This window comes from Natrix helvetica (genome assembly GCF_964273705.1).
Source record: "Natrix helvetica genome assembly, chromosome: 6".
Classification (NCBI taxonomy): Eukaryota; Metazoa; Chordata; class Lepidosauria; order Squamata; family Natricidae; genus Natrix; species Natrix helvetica.
In genome coordinates, this window is record NC_138553.1 from 5,404,127 (window position 1) to 5,415,545 (window position 11,419).

The window sequence follows — 11,419 nt, forward strand, 5'->3', positions numbered from 1 at the left end:
GAGAATCTCCATAGACATACTGACTGTGAAACACAGAAGCAGCTACGCTGGCTGGGGAATTCTGGGAGTTGAAGTCCACCGGGCTTCAAATTGCTTGAGAAATTTATTTTTATTTTTTCTTTATTTCGTCCAGCATGTATTAAGACAACATATATAAGTATAAACATGATTATGAATACAGGAAAGGAATACGAATACAGGCACTAACCCCCCGTTTTTTGCATGCTTTTTTCGCCCTCCCCAGGCTTCAGAGGCTTTATAGGAGCCTGGGGAGGGTCAAAACAGCCTCCCCCACCCTCCTGGAGGCTTCGGAAGCTTTCATGAAGCCTCCGGAATGCAAAAAACCAGCACTATGGGCAAAACGGAACTTTGGAAACAGACTTCCGGTTTGCTCTTAGGGTCATTTTTCGTCCTCCGGAGGCTTTCCTGAAGGCTCCGGAGGACTTAAACCGGTCCTACGACAAACTGGAAGTCCGTTCCTGAAGCTCCTGAAGCCTCCGGAGTGCCTCCGGGGGGGGGCAGGGAGGCTGTTTTCGCCCTCCCCAGGCTCCTATAAAGCCTCTGGAGCCTGGGGAGGGCGAAAAATGGCCTCTAAAAAAGGCTAAAGTCAGTTGGCCAGTGCGCGCATGCATACTGGCCAGGTGACAGGGCAACGCCTTAGGTCTCCATCCCGATTCTAGGTTGTTCTAAGCCCAAAATTTCGAGCCTGGTGGCATAAGGGATTCTGTTGTGAGCAGAGGAGTGGAGGACTCTTCTCGTGAAATATCTCTGGACTCGCTCCATTGTGTTAATGTCCGATATGCAATGCGGGTGCTAGACAGATGAGCTGTATTCGAGACTTGGTCTAGCAAATATTTGGTATGCTGTGTTTCAGTGGTGAAATTCAATTTTTGTTTACTACCGGTTCTGTGTGGGTGCCTTGGTGGGCGTGGCTAGGGAAGGATACTGCAAAATCTCCATTCCCACCCAACTCCAAGGGAAGGATATTGCAAAATCTCCATTCCAACTCTACTCTGGGGCTAGCCAGAGATGACATTTGCCGGTTCTCCAAACTACTCAAAATTTCCGCTACCGGTTCTCCAGAACCTGTCAGAACCTGCTGGATTTCACCCCCAGTGCATCGTTACCAGAAAAGAAGCTACTGAAGATTAGGTTGACAACTCTTAATGCCTTTTGGGCAACGTTATTACAGTGGGCTCTGGCCCTTAGTTCATTGGATATGAGTACTCCAAGGTCCTTGACAGAGTGAGGGTCGTCTACGACAGTGTTTCTCAAACTTGGCGACTTTAAGTCCTGTGGACTTCAACTCCCAGAATTCCCCAGCCAGCTATGCTGGCTGGGGGATTCTGGGAGTTGAAGTCCACAGGACTTAAAGTCGCCAAGTTTGAGAAACACTGGTCTACGAGGTCGTGTCTGCCCAGCTTGTATGTTGTGTTCTGATTTTGTGTTCTTATTGCTGGTGTAGGCTGCAATTCTTTCGGAAGGAAAGATTTGCAACTCAAAAGCTGGGAGAAATAAATGCGTAGGTGTCAAAGAGGAATCCTAGACTTCTGTTTGGGAATTCTAGTTCTCTTGTGGGCGTGGGAAACTGGGTTGTAATGGGGGCGGGAGGCCGTCTTTTCTTCCTTTATGGCAGCCCCTTTGGAAAATCCACCATGGTTCAGGAAATGCCTTCTCTTCCTTCATGTGGAAACTTTTCAGGCACCCACGCTCCATCTTCCCAGATTGTCTTCTTCCGACGGAGCATCCTGGCTCCCTCCCCCCTCCCCCACTTGTATGACTTTGTCTTTTCATACGCCCGACCAACCTTGCTGGGAGGTTTCTGGACTTGTGCCAAGTTTCAAAACTGAAACTCTAATCTACCTCTTCATTCAAGAAAGTAAAGACTCCTGCAGTTTTTCTTTCTTTCTTTCTTTCTTTCTTTCTTTCTTTCTTTCTTTCTTTCTTTCTTTCTTTCTTCTTTCTTTCTTTCTTTCTTTCTTTCTCTTTCTTTCTTTTTCTTTCTTTCTTTCTTTCTTTCTCTTTCTTTCTTTCTCTCTTTCTCATTCTTTTTCTTTTTCACTTTTACTTTTCTCTTTTCCTTTCTCTGTGTCTCTCTCTCTTCTATCTCTTCCTTCCTCCATTCTTCCACTTTCCTTCCTTCACTATTTTTCACTTTCAATTTTGATTTTCTTTCTTCTCTCCCTCTCTCTCCTTCCTTCCTCCACCTCTCCTTCTATTTTTCTCCTTCCTTCCTTCTCTTCTGTTCCCTCTTTCTCTCTCTTTCCTTCTTTCTCTGTTTCTCTTACTTTCTTCCATTCTTCTTCCCCTCCCTCCCTCCCTTCTCTCAGCCTCTCTTTCTCTGTCTTCCCTCTTTCTCTCCTTCCTTCCTATCTACCTTCCTACCTCCCTTCCTTCCCATCTTCCCTCCCTCCCTCTTTGTTTCCTTCCTTCCTTCCTCTCCTTCCTTTCTACTCTTCTGTTCCCTCTTTCTCTCTCTTTCCTTCTTTCTCTGTTTCTCTTACTTTCTTCCATCCTTCTTAACCTTCCTCCCTCCCTCCTCTCAGTCCCTTTCTCTCCTTCCTTTTTTCCTCCCTCCCTCCCTCTGAACAGTTCAGCATGATTCCGAAATACTACCCACCTACATTACAATCATACATATAGACATGAAACTGGATGATTGGGCCTGCTAATTTGGTATCATCCAAAACTGGTATTTGGCTGGGGATTATGGAATGGCATTCAACACATTTGGAAGCCATAAAGCTGGACAACGTTAGTATGTTTTAGCACAGGATCGTAAACAAGCAATCCTTCTTTTTTTCCTTGGGAATTTGGGCAGGTGCCAATGGAAAAGCTAACTCAAGCATTATGCCCTTAAAGTCACGAGTTCTGAAACATTTTTGTGACTTTGTGTTAATAATTTTTTAACCTTTTTAAAAAAAGAACACCTCACCAACACATTCCCCCTGCTTGCTTTTAAAATAGGGAAGATCCTTGTTCTAGGATTGGTGGCAAATGGCTATCCAGCTACACAAGTTAAAGAAGAAAAGGAAGAAAAAAATATCTAAAGAGGGAGTCAGGCAGCCTCCAATTTTTTTAAAAAAATAAGACACACACCCTTTCGTTTTCAATTTTCTCTCTTTGAAGTTTGTCACTCATGCAGATTCGCAAGTAGCTGACGCAAGCTGTTTAGGAGGCAGAAAAACAAATTCTCTAACTCTCAGTATTACTAAGAACAAAGAGGAAGCCCTTTAACAGAATAGCAGAGTTGGAAGGGACCTGGGAGGTCTTCTAGTCCAACCCTCGGCTCAGGCAGGTAGCCATGGAATCCTTAAGTATTAATTGATAGAGGAGTTAAAGAAATTAATTGAGTGAGCAAGAATCTGTCTGCAACTTGCTTCAAGTTTTTGACACACAACCGTTCAGTGTTAGTATTCAGCCAGTTTGAACTGGTTTGGGTGAATCGGTAGTGGTGACCTGCGGGTGGGGTCAAGAAATTGTAGCTTCCTGCAATAACACCAGCAGAACTACAAAAAGCTGCACTTCAAACCTGGCCATCGAAACTACCCGATTATGGACGAAGCATGTAAGAGTGATAGCCATTGTCATCGGGGCACTTGGCACCATGTCCAAGAATTTTACAAGATACATCCACAAACTGCAGCTTCCTGCAATAACACCAGTGGAACTGCAAAAAACTCCGCTGCTCGGAACATCTTATATTTTAAGAAGGTCCTTGGTTGATCCCTAGGATGCTGGCAGCAAACATCAACCATTAGCAGCAGTCAACATTTTTGAATGTTCAGTTGGCTGAGTTTCATGTTTAATGAATAAAGTATATAATAATGGAATGTGTATCACGCTTTACATCCATGAAGTGACATTGACAGGTTGTATCTGCCATGAAAAATAAGGGGCAGGGGCTATTGCAAATCCATCAAACTGTAGAAGAAGAGAAACGTACCATGTCCAAGAATTTTACAAGGTACATCCACAAACTGCAGCTTCCTGCAATCACACCAGCAGAACTGCAAAAAACTGGGCTACTCGGAACATCTTATATTTTAAGAAGGTCCTTGGTTGATCCCTAGGACACTGGCAGCAAACCGTATCAACCATTAGCACCAGTCACTGGTATTTGTGATGTGTTTTTGAATGTTCAGTTGGCTGAGTTTCATGTTTAATGAATAAAGTATATAATAATGGAATATGTATCACGCTTTACATCCATGAAGTGACATTGACAGGTTGAATCTGCCATGAAAAATAAGGGGCAGGGGCTATTGCAAATCCATCAAACTGTAGTAGAAGAAAAACGTACCATGTCCAAGAATTTTACAAGGTACATCCACAAACTGCAGCTTCCTGCAATCACACCAGCGGAACTGCAAAAAACTGCGCTACTCGGAACATCTTATATTTTAAGAAGGTCCTTGGTTGATCCCTAGGACGCTGGCAGCAAACCGTATCAACCATTAGCACCAGTCACTGGTATTTGTGATGCACTTTTGAACGTTCAGCTGACTTGAGTTTCATGTTTAATGAATAAAAGAAATGATAATAATGGTACAAAGAATTACTGAACTGGCCAGTATTTTGAGCAGAGTTTCTTATACCCCCGTCAGTTACGCCTATATACTTTTCAAAAACCAGAGAACAAATTGCATGCAGGAGGATTGTCTCTTTCTCTTGTTTTATTCAATTTCCTGGAACTTTGACAAGGCGTTTCCTGCCCCGACCACTTCCACAGACTCAGTCGGTCTCTTTTCAGCACGGGGGCCTCACAATTCACAAGACTGTGCAAGACTTAATGAGCAGAAGAGAAAGAGGCCAGCCTGATCAACAATTCAGAGGGGCACGCGCGCGCACACACACACACACACACACACACACACACACACAAGACCCCCATCAGATGAATCAGAAGGTTTGCCGTCCGTCCAATCTTGCAATATTACAATGTCCTCTTCCTTTTTTAAAAAAATGTCTCATTGACTGAAAATCTTTATGAGTCACTATCCTACACAAAAATTGAATTTTCAACCAGACACAGACCAATACTGAAGCAATTTTGGAAGGCTAGCCAAAAATCTAGACAATGGGGAGGGGGGGGAACCAACTCTCCTCAATCTATCTGAGACTTGGGATTTACAAAATGGATCATATCCCTCAAATGCTCCTTGAATGAAATTTTACTACTGCTACTATTACTAAAACTGCAGAGAGTATAAAATAAAAAATCTATGTCTTAGAAGACCTATCAAATTCTGTAATATGGTGCCAAAAAGTTAGGGAATCAACCAATTTGGGGGGGGGGGGACGACAATTAACCTTCTTAGAGGTTTGGTTCAGGCAACAGGTTAACCGGGTTAAAATGGCTTAGGGTACTTTGTTCTCCCATATATTATGGGGAACTGGTCATTGGGTTGACTCCTGTCTACAGCAAGCTCAAATGGTCCCAAAGCATCTGTAGCAGTCAATCATATATCGTCAATGAGTGACATCCTAGCCAATCAGAGTTCATTCATTTTTTTAAACGAATGAAAGAACACTATTTACCTTAATGCAGTGTTTCTCGATCTCACCAGCTTTAAGATGGGGTGAACTTCAAATCTTAGAATTCCCCAGCCAGCCAGATCTCCTGGTGATTGGTCCAAAGTCACCCTGCTGGGTTTCATGCCCAAGGCAGGACTAGAACTCACAGTCTCCTGTTTTCTAGCCTGTTGGTGCCTTAGCCACTAGATCAAACTGGCTCTCTCCTATTTGACAAATACCATTTTTAAGTCCATTTGCCACCTGCCTGCCTCATCACAATGTCAGATTCAACAAAAACACACGTCCCACACCCCTCGGATCCTTTCCCTACCACCAGCAGCCTTCCTGAGCAATATGCAGTTTCTCTAATTTTTATTTCCATCGGTCAAATTTGCGTATCTGCCGGTTATACATCTAGCAAAGACTTAACATGTTTGTACCGCCGTATGTGATATTCTAGCAAAATTGCGTACCTGCACGGCCCCTAAAGATGGACTTCCTGTTGCAATGAAGGGCCCTAAATTTCCCAAATGCCGGCATTAAACCAGCTTTATCAAGATTTTTTTTTTACCTCTGCCGGATCAGCTAAAATAATCTCTCTTGCAACTTTAAACCGTTACGGTTTGTACTGAGCTCTGCGAAAGTGGAAAAATTCCTTTTTCTACTTCGACAAATCGTTCAGCCGCTGAATTATTTCATAGGGACGATTCTTTCTCTTCGCCTCAAACCCCCCCTCCCCCCCCAAATCTTCAGGTTACTAACTTATCAACTGCAGTGATTCACTTAACAACGGTGCCAAGAAAAGGCCGTCAAATGGGGGAAAACTCACTTTAAAATGCCTCACTTAACAACAGAAACTTTGGGCTCAGTTTTGGTCGTAAATCTGCATGCATCTCTTTTTCGATCAGTTTTCATTTATACCCTGTTGGGTACGTTGTATAATGACATACTCCAAGCACTTTTGCAAGTCTAATTTAACTAATTTCTTTAACTGCCACAAATGAAAAACTTTGTACTACTGGATTATTTAGTACGTGTGTGTGTGAAACTCATCTGGCCTTTACGCTGGGAGCTTATACATTCTACTCCCCCTCCCCACCTGAAAGGTAGCGAAGGGGATAACATAGGAGAGGTTTCTGTGGGGCAAGCCTGAGGGAGAGAAGGGGATAGGAGAGGATCAATGTGGCGAGCTTGAGGGAGAGAAGCGGGAGAGGAGATGCTTCTGTGGGCAAGCCTGAGGGAGAGAAGGGGATAGGAGAGGATCAATGTGGCGAGCTTGAGGGAGAGAAGGGGGAGAGGAGATGCTTCTGTGGGCAAGCCTGAGGGAGAGAAGGGGATAGGAGAGGATCAATGGGGTGAGCTTGAGGGAGAGAAGCGGGAGAGGAGATGCTTCTGTGGGCAAGCCTGAGGGAGAGAAGGGGATAAGGAGAGGATCAATGGGGCGAGCTTGAGGGAGAGAAGCGGGAGAGGAGATGCTTCTGTGGGCAAGCCTGAGGGAGAGAAGGGGATAAGGAGAGGATCAATGGGGCGAGCTTGAGGGAGAGAAGCGGGAGAGGAGATGCTTCTGTGGGCAAGCCTGATGGAGAGAAGGGGATAGGAGAGGATCAATGGGGCAAGCTTGAGGGAGAGAAGCGGGAGAGGAGATGCTTCTGTGGGCAAGCCTGAAGGAGAGAAGGGGATAGGAGAGGATCAATGGGGCAAGCTTGAGGGAGAGAAAGGGGAGAGGAGATGCTTCTGTAGGCAAGCCTGAGGGAGAGAAGGGGATAGGAGAGGATCAATGGGGCGAGCTTGAGGGAGAGAAAGGGGATAGGAGATGCTGATTATAACTACTCATTATATGTTCAAGCTTTAACTGTCAATTTATCAAGCCTGATCACACCGTTCCATAGCGAAGCACGGGTATCCAACCGACGAGTTCATCCATAAATACAGAATGAGATTTCACGGTTGTGCCAACACATGTTTCATCTGAGATCCTGGTTAACACGACACTGGGGCTGTGCACATGAGGCCCAAGGAAACACACCCTATAAAGGGTGGTGTGGTCAACACAAATTGCAAAAGAAAACCGCAGCATGTTCAGGGTGTCAAACTATTCTCCAAAGCACCTGAGGGCAAGACAAGAAACAATGGATGGAAACTAATCAAGGAGAGAAGCAACCTAGAACTGAGGAGAAATTTTCTGAGAACAATTAACCAGTGGAACAGCTTGCCTCCAGAAGTTGTGAATGCTCCAACCCTGGAAGTCTTTAAGAAGATGTTGGATAGCCATTTGTCTGAAGTGGTGTAGGGTTTCCTGCCTAAGCAGGGGGTTGGACTAGAAGACCTCCAAGGTCCCTTCCAACTCTGTTATTCTATTACTCTACCTTGGCATTTGTCCCCATGTCTAATCTCTTCATTCTCAATCCATTAGAACAGAGCTGTAAGGGACCTTGGAGGCCTTCTAGTCCAACCCTCTGCTCAAGCAGGAGACCATTAAGATCAATAAGGGACCTTTAAAGTGATCATTAAGGGTCTTTTAACGCTCCACCACCATTAAAATAAGGGGCTCCATTCATACCTTGTGAATCGTCATTTATAACCAAAGTTAAGAATAAGCCTCATTTCCTTCATCTCACCCCCCCCCCCCAAGCTCCTTCTCTTACAACGAGGATCACGACAAAATTTCAGAGCCTAAAACATTATCCAAGGAAGGTTGGCCAACTTCCAGGAACAAGGAGACACCAAAAACGGCAGCTTCTACCTTCGGAGCAGCTAATAAATGGATAGAATTCAAGAAACCGTCAGCGGTGATCAAAATCTCTGGTGAAACGCGCAGGCTGATTTAAAAGTGGGCAGAACGCATCCACGAACACCAACCAGCGATCAGAAGACAGGATGAAAACTCTTTAATTTCGCCACATGTGGACTAGGCAACCTTAAGCACTCAAAGAGCCACAAAAGTCCTAGCCTGAAACCCTCGGTTCAATTCTGGAGCTGACCGGAAGTCTAGTTCCCCATAGAGTCTCCTCCTAATGTGGCGTCCTTTTTCCTCCGCCTGTACCTAAGTAAAAGCCCTATCAATTGTGGAGCTGAAGGGTGACAGGGAGCTGCAGCAGAGCAACGAACGAGCCACATGTGGCTCCAAAACCCCAGGTGGCTGACCCCTAACTTAGACACGCTTCCCCATAGTTTTCAACAGGGACCATCCTAGACCAAGCCAAGTCTAAAAACACTTGGGGATTTCTAGAAGCCTTGGCACTTGGCACATGCGTATATTATGCAAAAGAGGCAATCAACAAGCCAAAAAGGAAACAAAAAGGCCAAAAACATTGTCCCACCAACAATCAGAACCAAGATGAACGTAGTTTAACTCCAAGATTAGACCAGACCAGCGATGAAGAAGAAGTAAACCATATTTCCCAAGCAAGGAAAGCAAGTACGAAGAGAAGAGCAACTAAGATGATTAAAGGCCTGGAGACTGAAACGTACGAAGAACGGTTGGAAGATTTGGGTATGGCTAGTCTAGAGAAAAAAAGGACTAGGGGGATGGCATGATAGCAGCATTCGAGTATTTGAAGGGCTGCCCCAAAGAAGAAGGGGGTCAGCTTATTTTCCAAAGCAGCAGAAGGCAAGATAAGAAACAATGGAGGGAAACTAATCAAGGAGAGAAGCAATTTGGAATTGAGGAGAAACTTCTTAACAGGGAGGACAATTAACCAGTGGAACAGCCCGCCTCCAGAAGTTGTGGCTGCTTCATCACAGGAGGTTTTTAAAAAGAGGCTGAACACTTTGTCTGAAATGGTGTAGGGTCTCCTGCTTGAGCGGGGGGTTGGACTAGAAGACCTCCAAGGTCCCTTCCAGCTCGATTCTACTCCAAACTGCCAAATAAGCCAAAGGTAAATGGCCCAACCAAAGAATCTCTAAGACTACCCCCACCTACACCAACAGGGCAAGCCACTTGCAAAAGGGTCCCCAAACTTGGCAACTTTAAGACTTGTGGACTTCAACTCCCAGAATTATCCAACCAACCAATGGGCTGGAGAATTCTGGGAGTTGAAGTCCACAAGTCTTAAAGTTGCCAAGTTTGAAGACTTCTGCACTGAGAATATAAACTGGTTGGAGAATTCTGGGAGTTGAAGTTCACAAGTCTTAAAGTTGCCAAGTTTGAAGACCTCTGCACTAAGAATACAAACTGGCTGGAGAATTCTGGGAGTTGAAGTTCACAAGTCTTAAAGTTGCCAAGTTTGAAGACTTCTGCACTAAGAATATAAAGGGGGGGGGGGATACCCCGCTTCCCTACTAACACTGATGATATTACCTAACTGGGTCATGAAACGTCTGCTGGGGGGAAAGAACTAAGTTGAGAGAGACCCTTGATTTAAAAACTGGCAACCTTTCCTCTGGGCATCTAGCCACCCAGGACTGGATCGCGTCCAGGCAGCCCCACTAAAGAAGGTAAACCCTGATTCCAACGGATTGTAACCTGGTTTGAGGTGGGAGAGTTGCTTCCTCCCGACCCCCAGCTCCAAGCTCTGCTCCTCTGGCTTTTCCCTCCCTTGGAGGTAGGACAAAGTAAGGTCGGGGAAGGGAAACTGCCCACCAGCGCAGCCTTAGCAAGCGGCGGCAGCAGCTCCGAGTAGGACGCCGGAATCGCGGAGTGGAAAGCGGCAGCGGGAGTTTCCACCCTCGGCGCTAGCAGCGTCCTGGGGTCGCTGGGGGGTTCCAGCCCCGGTCCTCGGGCCCCTTACCTGCTCGTCGCCCGGCCGAGCTCCTGTGCTCCTCGCCCGGTCCGTCTCGGTCAGCCAGCCCCGGCGGCTCCGTCCAGCAGCGGCTCCTCTTGCGGCTGCGGCGGCAGCTGCTGCTCTCCGTCACCCGAACCAGCCGGTCGCCCCCGCGCCCGCCGCAACCGCTTCGCTGCTGTCGCCGCCTCCGCTGGCAGGGACGGCGCTGCAGAGGAGCTGGTCCCGGCTGGCCCCCGAAGGAAAGAAGGAAGGAAAGAAGGAAGGAAAGAAGGAAGGAGGGAGGGAGGGAGGGAGGAAGGAAGGAAGGAAGGAAGGAAGGAAGGAAGGAAGGAAGGAAGGAAGGAAGGAAGGAAGGAGGCTTGGAGAAAGAGGAGAGGAAGAAGGGAGAAGGACAAGGACAAAAGGAAGGAAGGAAGGAAGGAAGGAAGGAAGGAAGGAAGGAAGGAAGGAAGGAAGGAAGGAAGGAAGGAGAGATAGAAGGAAGGAAGGAGAAGAAGGAAGAAGAAGGAGGGAGGGAGGAAGGAAGGAGGCTCGGAGAAGGAGGAGAGGAAGAAGGGAGGACAAGAACAAAAGGAAGGAAGGAAGGAAGGAAGGAAGGAAGGAAGGGGCGCAGAGAAGAACAGATAGAAGGAAGGAAGGAGAAGAAGGAAGAAGGAGGAGGGAGGAAAGAAAGAAGGGAGGAAGGAGGCTCGGAGAAGGAGGAGAAAAAGAAGAGAGAAGGACAAAGACAAAAGGAAGGAAGGAAGATGGGAAGGAAGGAAGGGGGCTCAGAGAAGGAGAGATAGAAGGAAGGAAGGAAGGAAGGAGGAGGAGGAAGGAAGAAAGGAGGCTCTGAGAAGGAGAGATAGAAGGGAGGGAGGGAGGAAGGGAAGAGAAGAAGGACAAAGGGAGGGAAGGAAGGGAGGGAGGAAGGAAAGAAGGAGGCTCTGAGAAGGAGTAGAGAAAGAAGGGAGAAAACAAGGACAAAAGAAAGGAAGGAGGCTCTGAGAAGGAGGAGAGAAAGAAGGGAGAAGGACAAGGACAAAAGGAAGGAAGGAAGGGGGCTCAGAGAAAGAGAAATAGAAGGAAGGAAGGGATGGAGGGAGGGAGGGAGGAAGGGAGAAGAAGAAGGAAGAAGGACAGAAGGAAGGAAGGAAGCTCTGAGAAGGAGAGAAAGAAGGGAGAAGGACAAAAGGAAG

At 46.4% G+C, this 11,419-nt stretch overlaps 1 protein-coding gene across 2 annotated transcripts in view; it reads right to left on the bottom strand.

The window, feature by feature from the left end:
* Window positions 1-10,470, bottom strand: part of PRKCQ (protein kinase C theta) — a 43,592-nt gene extending 33,122 nt beyond the window's left edge. The window contains exon 1 of one of the 2 annotated variants that reach the window (XM_081957136.1): window positions 10,248-10,470. The gene's annotated coding sequence lies outside the window, so the exon portion shown is untranslated. The remainder of the gene's footprint in view (window positions 1-10,247) is intronic. The other variant, XM_081957137.1, reaches the window with a different exon arrangement.
* Between the last annotated feature and the right edge of the window lie 949 nt (window positions 10,471-11,419).